Genomic DNA, 18,710 nt, shown 5'->3' with positions numbered 1-18,710 from the left:
CTGCTGCTTGATCTGCTGCTTTATCTGCTGCTGCTGCTGCTGATGCTTGATCTGCTGCTGCTGCTGCTTGATCTGCTGCTGCTGCTGCTTGATCTGCTGCTGCTGCTGCCGCTTGATCTGCTGCCGCTGCTTGATCTGCTTCTGCTGCTGCTGTTTGATCTGCTGCTGCTGCTGCTGGATGTGCTGCTGCTGCTTGATCTGCTGCTGCTGCTGCTTGATCTGCTGCTGCTGCTTGATCTGCTGTTGCTGCTGCTTAATCTGCTGCTGCTGCTACTTGATCTGCTGCTGCTGTTGCTTGATCTGCTGCTGCAGTTGCTACCTGATCTGCTGCTGCTGCTTGATCTGCTGCTGCTGCTGCTTGATCTGCTGCTGCTGCTTGATCTGCTGCTGTTTGATCTGCTGCTACTGCTGCTTGAACTGCTGCTGCTGCTTGATCTGCAGCTGTTGCTGCTGCTGCTGCTTGATCTGCTGGTGCTGCTGCTGCTGCTTGATCTGCTGCTGCTGCTGCTTGATCTGCTGCTGCTGCTGCTTGACCTGCTGCTGCTGCTGCTTGATCTGCTGCTGCTGCTTGATCTGCTGCTGCTGCTTGATCTGCTGCTGCAGCTGCTTGATCTGCTGCTGCTGCTGCTTGATCTGCTGCTGCTGCTTGATCTGCTGCTGCTGCTTGATCTGCTGCTGCTGCTGCTTGATCTGCTGCTGCTGCTGCTGCTTGATCTGCTGCTGCTGCTGCTGCTTGATCTGCTGCTGCTGCTTGATCTGGTGCTGCTGCTGCTTGATCTGCTGCTGCTGCTGCTGCTTGATCTGCTGCTGCTGCTTCTTGATCTGCTGCTGCTGTTTCTTGATCTGCTGCTGCTGCTGCTTGATCTGCTGCTGCTGCTGCTTGATCTGCTGCTGCTGCTGTTGCTTGATCTGCTGCTGCTGCTTGATATGCTGCTGCTTCTGCTGCTTGATCTGCTGCTGCTGCTGATGCTTGATCTGCTGCTGCCGCTGCTGCTTGATCTGCTGCTGCTGCTTGATCTGTTGCTGCTGCTGCTTGACCTGCTGCTGCTGCTGCTGCTGCTTGATCTGCTGCTGCTGGTTCTGCTGCTGCTGCTGCTGCTTGATCTGCTGCTGTTGCTGTTGCTGCTGCTGCTGCTTGATCTGCTGCTGCTGCTTGATCTGCTGCTGCTGCAGCTTGATCTGCTGCTGCTGCTGCTTGATCTGCTGCTGCTGCTGCTTGACCTGCTGCTGCTTGATCTGCTGCTGCTGCTGCTTGATCTGATGCTGCTGCTGCTTGATCTGCTGCTGCTGCTGCTTGATCTGCTACTGCTGCTGCTTGATTCTGTTGCTGCAGCTGCTTGATCTGCTGCTGCTGCTTGATCTCGTGCTGCTGCTGCTGCTTGATCTGCTGCTGCTGCTGCTGCTTGATCTGCTGCTGCTGCTGTTTCTTGATCTGCTGCTGCTGCTTGATCTGCTGCTGCTGCTGCTTGATCTGCTGCTGCTGTTGCTTGATCTGCTGCTGCTACTGCTTGATATGCTGCTGCTTCTGCTGCTTGATCTGCTGCTGCTGCTGCTGCTTGATCTGCTGCTGCTGCTGATTGATCTGCTGCTGCTGCTGATGCTTGATCTGCTGCTGCTGCTGCTGCTTGATCTGCTGCTGCTGCTGCTTGACCGGCTGCTGCTGCTGCTGCTTGATCTGCTGCTGCTGCTGCTTGATTCTGCTGCTGCTTGATCTGCTGCTGCTACTGCTGCTTGATCTGCTGCTGCTGCTGTTGCTTGATCTGCTGCTGCTGCTGCTTGATCTGCTGCTGCTGCTTGATCTCCTGCTGCTGCTGCTAGATCTGCTGCTGCTGCTGCTTGATCTGCTGCTGCTGCTGTTTCGTGATCTGCTGCTGCTGCTGCTTGATCTGCTGCTGCTGCTTGATCTGCTGCTGCTGCTGCCGCTTGATCTGCTGCCGCTGCTTGATCTGCTGCTGCTGTTTGATCTGCTGCTGCTGCTGCTGCTTGACCTGGTGCTGCTGCTGCTTGATCTGGTGCTGCTGCTGCTTGGTCTGCTGCTGCTTGATCTGCTGCTGCTGCTGTTTCTTGATCTGCTGCTGCTGCTGCTTGATCTGCTGCTGCTGCTGCTTGATCTGCTGCTGCTGCTGCTGTTGCTTGATCTGCTGCTGCTGCTGCTTGATATGCTGCTGCTTCTGCTGCTTGATCTGCTGCTGCTGCTTGATCTGCTGCTGCTGCTGCTGCTTGATCTGCTGCTGTTGCTGCTGCTGCTTGATCTGCTGCTGCTGCTGCTTGATCTGCTGCTGCTGCTGCTTGATCTGCTGCTGCTGCTGCTTGATCTGCTGCTGCTGCTTGATCTGCTGGCGCTGCTTGATCTGCTGCTGCTGCTTGATCTGCTGCTGCTGCTTGATCTCCTGCTGCTGCTGCTGCTGCTGCTGCTGCTTGATCTGCTGCTGCTGCTGCTTGATCCGCTGCTGCTGCTTGATCTGGAGCTGCTGCTGCTTGATCTGCTGCTGCTGCTTGATCTGCTGCTGCTGCTTCTTGATCTGCTGCTGCTGCTGTTTCTTGATCTGCTGCTGCTGCTGCTGCTGCTTGATCTGCTGCTGCTGCTGCTGCTGCTGCTTGATCTGCTGCTGCTGCTTGATCTGCTGCTGCTGCTGCTGCTTGATCTGCTGCTGCTGCTGCTGGTGCTGCTGTTGCTTGATCTGCTGCTGCTGCTGCTTGATATGCTGCTGCTCCTGCGGCTTGATCTGCTGCTGCTGCTGCTTGATCTGCTGCTGCTGCTTGATCTGCTGCTGCTGCTTGATCTGCTGCTGCTTGATCTGCTGCTGTTGCTGCTGCTGCTGCTGCTTGGTCTGCTGGTGCTGCTGCTGCTGCTTGATCTGCTGCTGCTGCTGCTTGATCTGCTGCTGCTGCTGCTTGATCTGCTGCTGCTGCTTGATCTGCTGCTGCTGCTGCTTGATCTGCTGCTGCTGCTGCTGGTGCTGCTGTTGCTTGATCTGCTGCTGCTGCTGCTGCTGCTTGATATGCTGCTGCTTCTGCTGCTTGATCTGCTGCTGCTGCTGCTTGATCTGCTGCTGCTGCTTGATCTGCTGCTGCTGCTTGATCTGCTGCTGCTGCTTGACCTGCTGCTGCTGCTGCTGCTGCTTGATCTGCTGCTGCTTGATCTGCTGCTGCTGCTGCTTGATCTGCTGCTGTTGCTGCTGCTGCTGCTGCTTGATCTGCTGGTGCTGCTGCTGCTGCTTGATCTGCTGCTGCTGCTGCTGCTTTATCTGCTGCTGCTGCTGCTTGATCTGCTGCTGCTGCTTGACCTGCTGCTGCTGCTGCTTGATCTGCTGCTGCTGCTGCTTGATCTGCTGCTGCTGCTTGATCTGCTGCTGCTACAGCTGCTTGATCTGCTGCTGCTGCTGCATGATCTGGTGCTGCTGCTGCTGCTTGATCTGCTGCTGCTGCTCGATCTGCTGCTGCTTCTTGATCTGCTTCTGCTGCTGCTTGATCTGCTGCTGCTGCTGCTTGATCTGCTGCTGCTGCTGCTTGATCTGCTGCTGCTGCTGCTGTTTGATCTGCTGCTGCTGCTTGATCTGCTGCTGCTGCTGATGCTTGATCTGCTGCTGCTGCTTGATCTGGTGCTGCTGCTGCTTGATCTGCTGCTGCTGCTGCTTGGTCTGCTGCTGCTTCTTGATCTGCTGCTGCTGTTTCTTGATCTGCTGCTGCTGCTGCTTGATCTGCTGCTGCTGCTTGATCTGCTGCTGCTGCTGCTTGATCTGCTGCTGCTGCTGCTGCTTGATCTGCTGCTGCTGCTGCTTGATATGCTGCTGCTTCTGCTGCTGCTGCTTGATCTCCTGCTGCTGCTGCTTGATCTGCTGCTGCTGCTGTTGCGTGATCTGCTGCTGCTGCTTGATCTGCTGCTGCTGCTTGATCTGCTGCTGCTGCTGCCGCTGCTTGATCTGCTGCTGCTGCTGCTGTTTGATCTGCTGCTGCTGCTGCTTGATCTGGTGCTGCTGCTGCTTGATCTGGTGCTGCTGCTGCTTGATCTGCTGCTGCTGCTGTTTCCTGATCTGCTGCTGCTGCTGCTTGATCTGCTGCTGCTGCTGCTTGATCTGCTGCTGCTGCTGCTTGATCTGCTGCTGCTGCTGCTGCTGCTTGATCTGCTGCTGTTGCTGCTGCTGCTTGATCTGCTGCTGCTGCTGCTTGATCTGCTGCTGCTGCTGCTTGATCTGCTGCTGCTGCTTGATCTGCTGCTGCTGCTGCTTGATCTGCTGCTGCTGCTGCTTGATCTCCTGCTGCTGCTGCTGCTTGATCTGCTGCTGCTGCTGCTTGATCTGCTGCTGCTGCTTGATCTGCTGCTGCTGCTGCTGTTGCTTGATCTGCTGCTGCTGCTGCTTGATATGCTGCTGCTTCTGCTGCTTGATCTGCTGCTGCTGCTGCTTGATCTGCTGCTTTATCTGCTGCTGCTGCTGCTTGATCTGCTGCTGCTGCTGCTTGATCTGCTGCTGCTGCTGCTTGATCTGCTGCTGCTGCTTGATCTGCTGCTGCTGCTTGATCTGCTGCTGCTTGATCTGCTGCTGCTGCTGCCGCTTGATCTGCTGCCGCTGCTTGATCTGCTTCTGCTGCTGCTGTTTGATCTGCTGCTGCTGCTGCTTGATCTGCTGCTGCTGCTTGATCTGCTGCTGCTGCTACTTGATCTGCTGCTGCTGTTGCTTGATCTGCTGCTGCAGTTGCTACCTGATCTGCTGCTGCTGCTGCTTGATCTGCTGCTGCTGCTGCTTGATCTGCTGCTGCTGCTTGATCTGCTGCTGTTTGATCTGCTGCTACTGCTGCTTGATCTGCTGCTGCTGCTTGATCTGCTGCTGCTGCTTGATCTGCTGCTGCTGCTGCTTGATCTGCTGCTGCTGCTGCTTGATCTGCTGCTGCTGCTGCTTGATCTGCTGCCGCTGCTTGATCTGCTGCTGCTGCTTGATCTGCTGCTGCTGCTTGATCTCCTGCTGCTGCTGCTGCTGCTGCTGCTTGATCTGCTGCTGCTGCTGCTTGATCTGCTGCTGCTGCTGCTTGATCCGCTGCTGCTGCTTGATCTGGAGCTGCTGCTGCTTGATCTGCTGCTGCTGCTTGATCTGCTGCTGCTGCTTCTTGATCTGCTGCTGCTGCTGTTTCTTGATCTGCTGCTGCTGCTGCTGCTGCTGCTTGATCTGCTGCTGCTGCTGCTGCTTGATCTGCTGCTGCTGCTTGATCTGCTGCTGCTGCTGCTTGATCTGCTGCTGCTGCTGCTGGTGCTGCTGTTGCTTGATCTGCTGCTGCTGCTGCTTGATATGCTGCTGCTCCTGCGGCTTGATCTGCTGCTGCTGCTGCTTGATCTGCTGCTGCTGCTTGATCTGCTGCTGCTGCTTGATCTGCTGCTGCTTGATCTGCTGCTGTTGCTGCTGCTGCTGCTGCTTGGTCTGCTGGTGCTGCTGCTGCTGCTTGATCTGCTGCTGCTGCTGCTTGATCTGCTGCTGCTGCTTGATCTGCTGCTGCTGCTTGATCTGCTGCTGCTGCTTGACCTGCTGCTGCTGCTGCTGCTGCTGCTTGATCTGCTGCTGCTGCTTGATCTGCTGCTGCTGCTGCTTGATCTGCTGCTGTTGCTGCTGCTGCTGCTGCTTGATCTGCTGGTGCTGCTGCTGCTGCTTGATCTGCTGCTGCTGCTGCTGCTTTATCTGCTGCTGCTGCTGCTTGATCTGCTGCTGCTGCTTGACCTGCTGCTGCTGCTTCTTGATCTGCTGCTGCTGCTTGATCTGCTGCTGCTACAGCTGCTTGATCTGCTGCTGCTGCTGCATGATCTGGTGCTGCTGCTGCTGCTTGATCTGCTGCTGCTGCTCGATCTGCTGCTGCTTCTTGATCTGCTTCTGCTGCTGCTTGATCTGCTGCTGCTGCTGCTTGATCTGCTGCTGCTGCTGCTGCTTGATATGCTGCTGCTGCTGCTGCTTGATCTGCTGCTGCTGCTGCTGTTTGATCTGCTGCTGCTGCTGCTTGATCTGCTGCTGCTGCTGATGCTTGATCTGCTGCTGCTGCTTGATCTGGTGCTGCTGCTGCTTGATCTGCTGCTGCTGCTGCTTGGTCTGCTGCTGCTGCTTCTTGATCTGCTGCTGCTGTTTCTTGATCTGCTGCTGCTGCTGCTTGATCTGCTGCTGCTGCTTGATCTGCTGCTGCTGCTGCTGCTTGATCTGCTGCTGCTGCTGCTTGATCTGCTGCTGCTGCTGCTTGATATGCTGCTGCTTCTGCTGCTGCTGCTTGATCTCCTGCTGCTGCTGCTTGATCTGCTGCTGCTGCTGTTGCGTGATCTGCTGCTGCTGCTTGATCTGCTGCTGCTGCTTGATCTGCTGCTGCTGCTGCCGCTGCTTGATCTGCTGCTGCTGCTGCTGTTTGATCTGCTGCTGCTGCTGCTTGATCTGGTGCTGCTGCTGCTTGATCTGGTGCTGCTGCTGCTTGATCTGCTGCTGTTGCTGCTGCTGCTTGATCTGCTGCTGTTGCTGCTGCTGCTTGATCTGCTGCTGCTGCTGCTTGATCTGCTGCTGCTGCTGCTTGATCTGCTGCTGCTGCTTGATCTGCTGCTGCTGCTGCTTGATCTGCTGCTGCTGCTGCTTGATCTCCTGCTGCTGCTGCTGCTTGATCTGCTGCTGCTGCTGCTTGATCTGCTGCTGCTGCTTGATCTGCTGCTGCTGCTGCTGTTGCTTGATCTGCTGCTGCTGCTGCTTGATATGCTGCTGCTTCTGCTGCTTGATCTGCTGCTGCTGCTGCTTGATCTGCTGCTTTATCTGCTGCTGCTGCTGCTGATGCTTGATCTGCTGCTGCTGCTGCTTGATCTGCTGCTGCTGCTGCTTGATCTGCTGCTGCTGCTTGATCTGCTGCTGCTGCTTGATCTGCTGCTGCTTGATCTGCTGCTGCTGCTGCCGCTTGATCTGCTGCCGCTGCTTGATCTGCTTCTGCTGCTGCTGTTTGATCTGCTGCTGCTGCTGCTGCTTGATCTGCTGCTGCTGCTTGATCTGCTGCTGCTGCTACTTGATCTGCTGCTGCTGTTGCTTGATCTGCTGCTGCAGTTGCTACCTGATCTGCTGCTGCTGCTGCTTGATCTGCTGCTGCTGCTGCTTGATCTGCTGCTGCTGCTTGATCTGCTGCTGTTTGATCTGCTGCTACTGCTGCTTGATCTGCTGCTGCTGCTTGATCTGCTGCTGCTGCTTGATCTGCAGCTGTTGCTGCTGCTGCTGCTTGATCTGCTGGTGCTGCTGCTGCTGCTTGATCTGCTGCTGCTGCTGCTTGATCTGCTGCTGCTGCTGCTTGATCTGCTGCTGCTGCTTGACCTGCTGCTGCTGCTTGATCTGCTGCTGCTGCTGCTTGATCTGCTGCTGCTGCTTGATCTGCTGCTGCTGCAGCTGCTTGATCTGCTGCTGCTGCTGCTTGATCTGCTGCTGCTGCTTGATCTGCTGCTGCTGCTTGATCTGCTGCTGCTGCTGCTGCTTGATCTGCTTCTGCTGCTGCTGCTTGATCTGCTGCTGCTGCTTGATCTGCTGCTGCTGCTGCTTGATCTGCTGCTGCTGCTGCTTGATCTGCTGCTGCTGCTGCTGCTGCTTGATCTGCTGCTGCTGCTTGATCTGGTGCTGCTGCTGCTTGATCTGCTGCTGCTGCTGCTTGATCTGCTGCTGCTGCTGCTTCTTGATGTGCTGCTGCTGTTTCTTGATCTGCTGCTGCTGCTGCTTGATCTGCTGCTGCTGCTGCTTGATCTGCTGCTGCTGCTGCTTGATCTGCTGCTGCTGCTGCTGCTGCTGCTTGATCTGCTGCTGCTGCTGCTGCTGCTTGATCTGCTGCTGCTGCTGCTGCTGTTGCTTGATCTGCTGCTGCTGCTGCTTGATATGCTGCTGCTTCTGCTGCTTGATCTGCTGCTGCTGCTGATGCTTGATCTGCTGCTGCTGCTGCTGCTGCTTGACCTGCTGCTGCTGCTGCTGCTTGATCTGCTGCTGCTGCTGGTTCTGCTGCTGCTGCTGCTGCTGCTGCTTGATCTGCTGCTGTTGCGGTTGCTGCTGCTGCTTGATCTGCTGCTGCTGCTGCTGCTGCTTGATCTGCTGCTGCTGCTGCTTGATCTGCTGCTGCTGCAGCTTGATCTGCTGCTGCTGCTGCTTGATCTGCTGCTGCTGCTGCTTGACCTGCTGCTGCTTGATCTGCTGCTGCTGCTGCTTGATCTGCTGCTGCTGCTGCTGCTTCATCTGCTGCTGCTGCTGCTTGATCTGCTACTGCTGCTGCTTGATTCTGTTGCTGCAGCTGCTTGATCTGCTGCTGCAGCTTGATCTCGTGCTGCTGCTGCTTGATCTGCTTCTGCTGCTGCTTGATCTGCTGCTGCTGCTGCTGCTTGATCTGCTGCTGCTGCTGTTGCTTGATCTGCTGCTGCTGCTGCTTGATATGCTGCTGCTTCTGCTGCTTGATCTGCTGCTGCTGCTTGATCTGCTGCTGCTGCTGATGCTTGATCTGCTGCTGCTGCTGCTGCTTGATCTGCTGCTGCTGCTGCTTGACCGGCTGCTGCTGCTGCTGCTTGATCTGCTGCTGCTGCTTGATCTGCTGCTGTTGCTGCTGCTGCTGCTTGATCTGATGCTGCTGCTGCTGCTTGATCTGCTGCTGCTTGATCTTCTGCTGCTGCTGCTTGATCTGCTGCTGCTGCTTGATCTGCTGCTGCTGCTTGATCTGCTGCTGCTGCTGCTGCTTGATCTGCTGCTGCTGCTGCTGTTGCTTGATCTGCTGCTGCTGCTGCTTGATATGCTGCTGCTTCTGCTGCTTGATCTGCTGCTGCTGCTGCTTGATCTGCTGCTTTATCTGCTGCTGCTGCTGCTGATGCTTGATCTGCTGCTGCTGCTGCTTGATCTGCTGCTGCTGCTGCTTGATCTGCTGCTGCTGCTGCCGCTTGATCTGCTGCCGCTGCTTGATCTGCTTCTGCTGCTGCTGTTTGATCTGCTGCTGCTGCTGCTGGATGTGCTGCTGCTGCTTGATCTGCTGCTGCTGCTGCTTGATCTGCTGCTGCTGCTTGATCTGCTGTTGCTGCTGCTTAATCTGCTGCTGCTGCTACTTGATCTGCTGCTGCTGTTGCTTGATCTGCTGCTGCAGTTGCTACCTGATCTGCTGCTGCTGCTTGATCTGCTGCTGCTGCTGCTTGATCTGCTGCTGCTGCTTGATCTGCTGCTGTTTGATCTGCTGCTACTGCTGCTTGAACTGCTGCTGCTGCTTGATCTGCAGCTGTTGCTGCTGCTGCTGCTTGATCTGCTGGTGCTGCTGCTGCTGCTTGATCTGCTGCTGCTGCTGCTTGATCTGCTGCTGCTGCTGCTTGACCTGCTGCTGCTGCTGCTTGATCTGCTGCTGCTGCTGCTTGATCTGCTGCTGCTGCTTGATCTGCTGCTGCAGCTGCTTGATCTGCTGCTGCTGCTGCTTGATCTGCTGATGCTGCTTGATCTGCTGCTGCTGCTTGATCTGCTGCTGCTGCTGCTTGATCTGCTGCTGCTGCTGCTGCTTGATCTGCTGCTGCTGCTGCTGCTTGATCTGCTGCTGCTGCTTGATCTGGTGCTGCTGCTGCTTGATCTGCTGCTGCTGCTGCTGCTTGATCTGCTGCTGCTGCTTCTTGATCTGCTGCTGCTGTTTCTTGATCTGCTGCTGCTGCTGCTTGATCTGCTGCTGCTGCTGCTTGATCTGCTGCTGCTGCTGTTGCTTGATCTGCTGCTGCTGCTTGATATGCTGCTGCTTCTGCTGCTTGATCTGCTGCTGCTGCTGATGCTTGATCTGCTGCTGCCGCTGCTGCTTGATCTGCTGCTGCTGCTTGATCTGTTGCTGCTGCTGCTTGACCTGCTGCTGCTGCTGCTGCTGCTTGATCTGCTGCTGCTGGTTCTGCTGCTGCTGCTGCTGCTTGATCTGCTGCTGTTGCTGTTGCTGCTGCTGCTGCTTGATCTGCTGCTGCTGCTTGATCTGCTGCTGCTGCAGCTTGATCTGCTGCTGCTGCTGCTTGATCTGCTGCTGCTGCTGCTTGACCTGCTGCTGCTTGATCTGCTGCTGCTGCTGCTTGATCTGATGCTGCTGCTGCTTGATCTGCTGCTGCTGCTGCTTGATCTGCTACTGCTGCTGCTTGATTCTGTTGCTGCAGCTGCTTGATCTGCTGCTGCTGCTTGATCTCGTGCTGCTGCTGCTGCTTGATCTGCTGCTGCTGCTGCTGCTTGATCTGCTGCTGCTGCTGTTTCTTGATCTGCTGCTGCTGCTTGATCTGCTGCTGCTGCTGCTTGATCTGCTGCTGCTGTTGCTTGATCTGCTGCTGCTGCTGCTTGATATGCTGCTGCTTCTGCTGCTTGATCTGCTGCTGCTGCTGCTGCTTGATCTGCTGCTGCTGCTGATTGATCTGCTGCTGCTGCTGATGCTTGATCTGCTGCTGCTGCTGCTGCTTGATCTGCTGCTGCTGCTGCTTGACCGGCTGCTGCTGCTGCTGCTTGATCTGCTGCTGCTGCTGCTTGATTCTGCTGCTGCTTGATCTGCTGCTGCTACTGCTGCTTGATCTGCTGCTGCTGCTGTTGCTTGATCTGCTGCTGCTGCTGCTTGATCTGCTGCTGCTGCTTGATCTCCTGCTGCTGCTGCTAGATCTGCTGCTGCTGCTGCTTGATCTGCTGCTGCTGCTGTTTCGTGATCTGCTGCTGCTGCTGCTTGATCTGCTGCTGCTGCTTGATCTGCTGCTGCTGCTGCCGCTTGATCTGCTGCCGCTGCTTGATCTGCTGCTGCTGTTTGATCTGCTGCTGCTGCTGCTGCTTGACCTGGTGCTGCTGCTGCTTGATCTGGTGCTGCTGCTGCTTGGTCTGCTGCTGCTGCTTGATCTGCTGCTGCTGCTGTTTCTTGATCTGCTGCTGCTGCTGCTTGATCTGCTGCTGCTGCTGCTTGATCTGCTGCTGCTGCTGCTGTTGCTTGATCTGCTGCTGCTGCTGCTTGATATGCTGCTGCTTCTGCTGCTTGATCTGCTGCTGCTGCTTGATCTGCTGCTGCTGCTGCTGCTTGATCTGCTGCTGTTGCTGCTGCTGCTTGATCTGCTGCTGCTGCTGCTTGATCTGCTGCTGCTGCTGCTTGATCTGCTGCTGCTGCTGCTTGATCTGCTGCTGCTGCTTGATCTGCTGGCGCTGCTTGATCTGCTGCTGCTGCTTGATCTGCTGCTGCTGCTTGATCTCCTGCTGCTGCTGCTGCTGCTGCTGCTTGATCTGCTGCTGCTGCTGCTTGATCCGCTGCTGCTGCTTGATCTGGAGCTGCTGCTGCTTGATCTGCTGCTGCTGCTTGATCTGCTGCTGCTGCTTCTTGATCTGCTGCTGCTGCTGTTTCTTGATCTGCTGCTGCTGCTGCTGCTGCTTGATCTGCTGCTGCTGCTGCTGCTGCTGCTGCTTGATCTGCTGCTGCTGCTGCTGCTTGATCTGCTGCTGCTGCTGCTGGTGCTGCTGTTGCTTGATCTGCTGCTGCTGCTGCTTGATATGCTGCTGCTCCTGCGGCTTGATCTGCTGCTGCTGCTGCTTGATCTGCTGCTGCTGCTTGATCTGCTGCTGCTGCTTGATCTGCTGCTGCTTGATCTGCTGCTGTTGCTGCTGCTGCTGCTGCTTGGTCTGCTGGTGCTGCTGCTGCTGCTTGATCTGCTGCTGCTGCTGCTTGATCTGCTGCTGCTGCTGCTTGATCTGCTGCTGCTGCTTGATCTGCTGCTGCTGCTGCTTGATCTGCTGCTGCTGCTGCTGGTGCTGCTGTTGCTTGATCTGCTGCTGCTGCTGCTGCTGCTTGATATGCTGCTGCTTCTGCTGCTTGATCTGCTGCTGCTGCTGCTTGATCTGCTGCTGCTGCTTGATCTGCTGCTGCTGCTTGATCTGCTGCTGCTGCTTGACCTGCTGCTGCTGCTGCTTGATCTGCTGCTGCTTGATCTGCTGCTGCTGCTGCTTGATCTGCTGCTGTTGCTGCTGCTGCTGCTGCTTGATCTGCTGGTGCTGCTGCTGCTGCTTGATCTGCTGCTGCTGCTGCTGCTTTATCTGCTGCTGCTGCTGCTTGATCTGCTGCTGCTGCTTGACCTGCTGCTGCTGCTGCTTGATCTGCTGCTGCTGCTGCTTGATCTGCTGCTGCTGCTTGATCTGCTGCTGCTACAGCTGCTTGATCTGCTGCTGCTGCTGCATGATCTGGTGCTGCTGCTGCTGCTTGATCTGCTGCTGCTGCTCGATCTGCTGCTGCTTCTTGATCTGCTTCTGCTGCTGCTTGATCTGCTGCTGCTGCTGCTTGATCTGCTGCTGCTGCTGCTTGATCTGCTGCTGCTGCTGCTGTTTGATCTGCTGCTGCTGCTGCTTGATCTGCTGCTGCTGCTGATGCTTGATCTGCTGCTGCTGCTTGATCTGGTGCTGCTGCTGCTTGATCTGCTGCTGCTGCTGCTTGGTCTGCTGCTGCTTCTTGATCTGCTGCTGCTGTTTCTTGATCTGCTGCTGCTGCTGCTTGATCTGCTGCTGCTGCTTGATCTGCTGCTGCTGCTGCTTGATCTGCTGCTGCTGCTGCTGCTTGATCTGCTGCTGCTGCTGCTTGATATGCTGCTGCTTCTGCTGCTGCTGCTTGATCTCCTGCTGCTGCTGCTTGATCTGCTGCTGCTGCTGTTGCGTGATCTGCTGCTGCTGCTTGATCTGCTGCTGCTGCTTGATCTGCTGCTGCTGCTGCCGCTGCTTGATCTGCTGCTGCTGCTGCTGTTTGATCTGCTGCTGCTGCTGCTTGATCTGGTGCTGCTGCTGCTTGATCTGGTGCTGCTGCTGCTTGATCTGCTGCTGCTGCTGTTTCCTGATCTGCTGCTGCTGCTGCTTGATCTGCTGCTGCTGCTGCTTGATCTGCTGCTGCTGCTGCTTGATCTGCTGCTGCTGCTGCTGCTGCTGCTTGATCTGCTGCTGTTGCTGCTGCTGCTTGATCTGCTGCTGCTGCTGCTTGATCTGCTGCTGCTGCTGCTTGATCTGCTGCTGCTGCTTGATCTGCTGCTGCTGCTGCTTGATCTGCTGCTGCTGCTGCTTGATCTCCTGCTGCTGCTGCTGCTTGATCTGCTGCTGCTGCTGCTTGATCTGCTGCTGCTGCTTGATCTGCTGCTGCTGCTGCTGTTGCTTGATCTGCTGCTGCTGCTGCTTGATATGCTGCTGCTTCTGCTGCTTGATCTGCTGCTGCTGCTGCTTGATCTGCTGCTTTATCTGCTGCTGCTGCTGCTTGATCTGCTGCTGCTGCTGCTTGATCTGCTGCTGCTGCTGCTTGATCTGCTGCTGCTGCTTGATCTGCTGCTGCTGCTTGATCTGCTGCTGCTTGATCTGCTGCTGCTGCTGCCGCTTGATCTGCTGCCGCTGCTTGATCTGCTTCTGCTGCTGCTGTTTGATCTGCTGCTGCTGCTTGATCTGCTGCTGCTGCTACTTGATCTGCTGCTGCTGTTGCTTGATCTGCTGCTGCAGTTGCTACCTGATCTGCTGCTGCTGCTGCTTGATCTGCTGCTGCTGCTGCTTGATCTGCTGCTGCTGCTTGATCTGCTGCTGTTTGATCTGCTGCTACTGCTGCTTGATCTGCTGCTGCTGCTTGATCTGCTGCTGCTGCTTGATCTGCTGCTGCTGCTTGATCTGCAGCTGTTGCTGCTGCTGCTGCTTGATCTGCTGGTGCTGCTGCTGCTGCTTGATCTGCTGCTGCTGCTGCTTGATCTGCTGCTGCTGCTGCTGCTTGATCTGCTGCTGCTGCTTGACCTGCTGCTGCTGCTTGATCTGCTGCTGCTGCTGCTTGATCTGCTGCTGCTGCTTGATCTGCTGCTGCTGCAGCTGCTTGATCTGCTGCTGCTGCTGCTTGATCTGCTGCTGCTGCTTGATCTGCTGCTGCTGCTTGATCTGCTGCTGCTGCTGCTGCTTGATCTGCTTCTGCTGCTGCTGCTTGATCTGCTGCTGCTGCTTGATCTGCTGCTGCTGCTTGATCTGCTGCTGCTGCTGCTTGATCTGCTGCTGCTGCTGCTGCTTGATCTGCTGCTGCTGCTGCTGCTGCTTGATCTGCTGCTGCTGCTTGATCTGGTGCTGCTGCTGCTTGATCTGCTGCTGCTGCTGCTTGATCTGCTGCTGCTGCTGCTTCTTGATCTGCTGCTGCGGTTTCTTGATCTGCTGCTGCTGCTGCTTGATCTGCTGCTGCTGCTGCTTGATCTGCTGCTGCTGCTGCTGCTTGATCTGCTGCTGCTGCTGCTGCTGCTTGATCTGCTGCTGCTGCTGCTGCTTGATCTGCTGCTGCTGCTGCTGTTGCTTGATCTGCTGCTGCTGCTGCTTGATATGCTGCTGCTTCTGCTGCTTGATCTGCTGCTGCTGCTGATGCTTGATCTGCTGCTGCTGCTGCTGCTTGACCTGCTGCTGCTGCTGCTGCTGCTTGATCTGCTGCTGCTGCTGCTGGTTCTGCTGCTGCTGCTGCTGCTGCTTGATCTGCTGCTGTTGCGGTTGCTGCTGCTGCTTGATCTGCTGCTGCTGCTGCTTGATCTGCTGCTGCTGCTGCTGCTGCTGCTTGATCTGCTGCTGTTGCTGCTGCTGCTTGATCTGCTGCTGCTGCTGCTTGATCTGCTGCTGCTGCTGCTTGATCTGCTGCTGCTGCTTGATCTGCTGCTGCTGCTGCTTGATCTGCTGCTGCTGCTGCTTGATCTCCTGCTGCTGCTGCTGCTTGATCTGCTGCTGCTGCTGCTTGATCTGCTGCTGCTGCTTGATCTGCTGCTGCTGCTGCTGTTGCTTGATCTGCTGCTGCTGCTGCTTGATATGCTGCTGCTTCTGCTGCTTGATCTGCTGCTGCTGCTGCTTGATCTGCTGCTTTATCTGCTGCTGCTGCTGCTTGATCTGCTGCTGCTGCTGCTTGATCTGCTGCTGCTGCTGCTTGATCTGCTGCTGCTGCTTGATCTGCTGCTGCTGCTTGATCTGCTGCTGCTTGATCTGCTGCTGCTGCTGCCGCTTGATCTGCTGCCGCTGCTTGATCTGCTTCTGCTGCTGCTGTTTGATCTGCTGCTGCTGCTTGATCTGCTGCTGCTGCTACTTGATCTGCTGCTGCTGTTGCTTGATCTGCTGCTGCAGTTGCTACCTGATCTGCTGCTGCTGCTGCTTGATCTGCTGCTGCTGCTGCTTGATCTGCTGCTGCTGCTTGATCTGCTGCTGTTTGATCTGCTGCTACTGCTGCTTGATCTGCTGCTGCTGCTTGATCTGCTGCTGCTGCTTGATCTGCTGCTGCTGCTTGATCTGCAGCTGTTGCTGCTGCTGCTGCTTGATCTGCTGGTGCTGCTGCTGCTGCTTGATCTGCTGCTGCTGCTGCTTGATCTGCTGCTGCTGCTGCTGCTTGATCTGCTGCTGCTGCTTGACCTGCTGCTGCTGCTTGATCTGCTGCTGCTGCTGCTTGATCTGCTGCTGCTGCTTGATCTGCTGCTGCTGCAGCTGCTTGATCTGCTGCTGCTGCTGCTTGATCTGCTGCTGCTGCTTGATCTGCTGCTGCTGCTTGATCTGCTGCTGCTGCTGCTGCTTGATCTGCTTCTGCTGCTGCTGCTTGATCTGCTGCTGCTGCTTGATCTGCTGCTGCTGCTTGATCTGCTGCTGCTGCTGCTTGATCTGCTGCTGCTGCTGCTGCTTGATCTGCTGCTGCTGCTGCTGCTGCTTGATCTGCTGCTGCTGCTTGATCTGGTGCTGCTGCTGCTTGATCTGCTGCTGCTGCTGCTTGATCTGCTGCTGCTGCTGCTTCTTGATCTGCTGCTGCGGTTTCTTGATCTGCTGCTGCTGCTGCTTGATCTGCTGCTGCTGCTGCTTGATCTGCTGCTGCTGCTGCTGCTTGATCTGCTGCTGCTGCTGCTGCTGCTTGATCTGCTGCTGCTGCTGCTGCTTGATCTGCTGCTGCTGCTGCTGTTGCTTGATCTGCTGCTGCTGCTGCTTGATATGCTGCTGCTTCTGCTGCTTGATCTGCTGCTGCTGCTGATGCTTGATCTGCTGCTGCTGCTGCTGCTTGACCTGCTGCTGCTGCTGCTGCTGCTTGATCTGCTGCTGCTGCTGCTGGTTCTGCTGCTGCTGCTGCTGCTGCTTGATCTGCTGCTGTTGCGGTTGCTGCTGCTGCTTGATCTGCTGCTGCTGCTGCTTGATCTGCTGCTGCTGCTGCTTGATCTGCTGCTGCTGCAGCTTGATCTGCTGCTGCTGCTGCTTGATCTGCTGCTGCTGCTGCTTGACCTGCTGCTGCTTGATCTGCTGCTGCTGCTGCTTGATCTGCTGCTGCTGCTGCTTCATCTGCTGCTGCTGCTGCTTGATCTGCTACTGCTGCTGCTTGATTCTGTTGCTGCAGCTGCTTGATCTGCTGCTGCAGCTTGATCTCGTGCTGCTGCTGCTTGATCTGCTTCTGCTGCTGCTTGATCTGCTGCTGCTGCTGCTTGATCTGCTGCTGCTGCTGTTTCTTGATCTGCTGCTGCTGCTGCTTGATCTGCTGCTGCTGCTGCTTGATCTGCTGCTGCTGCTGCTTGATCTGCTGCTGCTGCTGCTTGATCTGCTGCTGCTGTTGCTTGATCTGCTGCTGCTGCTGCTTGATATGCTGCTGCTTCTGCTGCTTGATCTGCTGCTGCTGCTGCTGCTGCTTGATCTGCTGCTGCTGCTGATGCTTGATCTGCTGCTGCTGCTGCTTGATCTGCGGCTGCTGCTGCTTGACCGGCTGCTGCTGCTGCTTGATCTGCTGCTGCTGCTTGATCTGCTGCTGTTGCTGCTGCTGCTGCTTGATCTGATGCTGCTGCTGCTGCTTGATCTGCTGCTGCTTGATCTTCTGCTGCTGCTGCTTGATCTGCTGCTGCTGCTTGATCTGCTGCTGCTGCTGCTTGATCTGCTGCTGCTGCTTGATCTGCTGCTGCTGCTGCTGCTTGATCTGCTGCTGCTGCTGCTTGATCTGCTGCTGCTGCTTGATCTCCTGCTGCTGCTGCTAGATCTGCTGCTGCTGCTGCTTGATCTGCTGCTGCTGCTGTTTCTTGATCTGCTGCGGCTGCTGCTTGATCTGCTGCTGCTGCTTGATCTGCTGCTGCTGCTTGATATGCTGCTGCTTCTGCTGCTTGATCTGCTGCTGCTGCTTGATCTGCTGCTGCTGCTGCTGCTTGATCTGCTGCTGTTGCTGCTGCTGCTTGATCTGCTGCTGCTGCTGCTTGATCTGCTGCTGCTGCTGCTTGATCTGCTGCTGCTGCTGCTTGATCTGCTGCTGCTGCTGCTTGATCTGCTGCCGCTGCTTGATCTGCTGCTGCTGCTTGATCTGCTGCTGCTGCTTGATCTCCTGCTGCTGCTGCTGCTGCTGCTGCTTGATCTGCTGCTGCTGCTGCTTGATCCGCTGCTGCTGCTTGATCTGGAGCTGCTGCTGCTTGATCTGCTGCTGCTGCTTGATCTGCTGCTGCTGCTTCTTGATCTGCTGCTGCTGCTGTTTCTTGATCTGCTGCTGCTGCTGCTGCTTGATCTGCTGCTGCTGCTGCTGCTTGATCTGCTGCTGCTGCTTGATCTGCTGCTGCTGCTGCTTGATCTGCTGCTGCTGCTGCTGGTGCTGCTGTTGCTTGATCTGCTGCTGCTGCTGCTTGATCTGCTGCTGCTGCTGCTTGATCTGCTGCTGCTGCTGCTTGATCTGCTGCTGCTGCTGCTGGTGCTGCTGTTGCTTGATCTGCTGCTGCTGCTTGATATGCTGCTGCTTCTGCTGCTTGATCTGCTGCTGCTGCTGCTTGATCTGCTGCTGCTGCTTGATCTGCTGCTGCTGCTTGATCTGCTGCTGCTGCTTGACCTGCTGCTGCTGCTGCTGCTGCTGCTTGATCTGCTGCTGCTGCTTGATCTGCTGCTGCTGCTTGATCTGCTGCTGTTGCTGCTGCTGCTGCTGCTTGATCTGCTGGTGCTGCTGCTGCTGCTTGATCTGCTGCTGCTGCTGCTGCTTTATCTGCTGCTGCTGCTGCTTGATCTGCTGCTGCTGCTTGACCTGCTGCTGCTGCTGCTTGATCTGCTGCTGCTGCTGCTTGATCTGCTGCTGCTGCTTGATCTGCTGCTGCTACAGCTGCTTGATCTGCTGCTGCTGCTGCATGATCTGGTGCTGCTGATGCTGCTTGATCTGCTGCTGCTGCTCGATCTGCTGCTGCTTCTTGATCTGCTTCTGCTGCTGCTTGATCTGCTGCTGCTGCTGCTTGATCTGCTGCTGCTGCTGCTGCTTGATATGCTGCTGCTGCTGCTGCTTGATCTGCTGCTGCTGCTGCTGTTTGATCTGCTGCTGCTGCTGCTTGATCTGCTGCTGCTGCTGATGCTTGATCTGCTGCTGCTGCTTGATCTGGTGCTGCTGCTGCTTGATCTGCTGCTGCTGCTGCTTGGTCTGCTGCTGCTGCTTCTTGATCTGCTGCTGCTGTTTCTTGATCTGCTGCTGCTGCTGCTTGATCTGCTGCTGCTGCTTGATCTGCTGCTGCTGCTGCTGCTTGATCTGCTGCTGCTGCTTGATATGCTGCTGCTTCTGCTGCTGCTGCTTGATCTCCTGCTGCTGCTGCTTGATCTGCTGCTGCTGCTGTTGCGTGATCTGCTGCTGCTGCTTGATCTGCTGCTGCTGCTTGATCTGCTGCTGCTGCTGCCGCTGCTTGATCTGCTGCTGCTGCTGCTGTTTGATCTGCTGCTGCTGCTGCTTGATCTGGTGCTGCTGCTGCTTGATCTGGTGCTGCTGCTGCTTGATCTGCTGCTGCTGCTGTTTCC

The sequence above is a fragment of the Amblyomma americanum genome, chromosome 6, assembly GCF_052857255.1.
Source record: "Amblyomma americanum isolate KBUSLIRL-KWMA chromosome 6, ASM5285725v1, whole genome shotgun sequence".
NCBI lineage: Eukaryota > Metazoa > Arthropoda > Arachnida > Ixodida > Ixodidae > Amblyomma > Amblyomma americanum.
This window is presented reverse-complemented; position numbering follows the sequence as displayed.